A 1,080-nucleotide genomic window follows, 5' to 3' on the forward strand; every position below is an offset into this window, starting at 1 on the left:
CAATTTAAGTTTGGTGTTGCGATGAGCGAATAATTTATACGCTTTTTGACATTGTTTTTAGGTAGTTTCTAGTATATTTTAGTTACTTTTTAGTATATTTTTATTAGTTTTTATGCAAAAATCACATTTCTGGACTTTACTATGAGTTTGTGTGTTTTTCTATGATTTCAGATATTTTCTGGCTGAAATTGACGGACCTGAGCAAAAATCTGATTCAGAGGCTGAGAAAGGACTGCAGATGCTGTTAGATTCTGTCCTCCCTGAACGCGAACTGAATTTTCTGGAGCTACAGAAGCCCAAACGGTGCTCTCTCAATTGCTTTGAAAAGTAGATATCTTGGGCTTTCCAGCAATGTATAATATTCTATATTTTTCCTGAGATTTGATGGCTCAAACTGGCGTCCAAATGCCTTCCAGAACTAGCACCAAAGGTGGAGTTAAACGCCCAAACTGGAACCAAAACTGGCATTTGAACTCCAAGAAGAGCCTATGCACGTGAAAGCTTCAATGCTCAGCCCAAGCAGACACCAAGTGGGCCCCGGAAGTGGATTTCTGCATTATCTACTTATTTCTGTAAACCCTAGTAACTAGTTTAGTATAAATAGGACTTTTTACTATTGTATTTATATCTTTAGATCATTTTTGAGAATATCTGGGGATCACTTTTGATCTTTTGATCACGTTTTGGGGGCTGGCCATTCGGCCATGCCTGAACCTTCATCACTTTTGTGTTTTCAACGGTGGAGTTTCTACACCTCGTAGATTAAGGTGTGGAGCTCCACTGTTCCTCTTGAATAAATACAAAGTACTATTGTTTTTCTATTCAATTCACGCTTATTCTTATTCTAAGATATTCACTTGTACTTCAACCTGATAGATGTGATGATCTATGACACTCATCATCATCCTCCCTTATGAACGCGTGCCTAACAACCACTTCTGTTCTATCTGCAAGAGCTTGAGTGTGTATCTCTTGGGTTCCTGGTTCACGAAGCATGATTGCCTCTCCTGACAACAGAGCCTTTCAATTCCGTGAAATCAGAGTCTTCGTGATATAAGCTTGAACCAATTGGCAGCATTC

Source organism: Arachis stenosperma, chromosome 3 (assembly GCF_014773155.1).
Source record: "Arachis stenosperma cultivar V10309 chromosome 3, arast.V10309.gnm1.PFL2, whole genome shotgun sequence".
Lineage (NCBI taxonomy): Eukaryota > Viridiplantae > Streptophyta > Magnoliopsida > Fabales > Fabaceae > Arachis > Arachis stenosperma.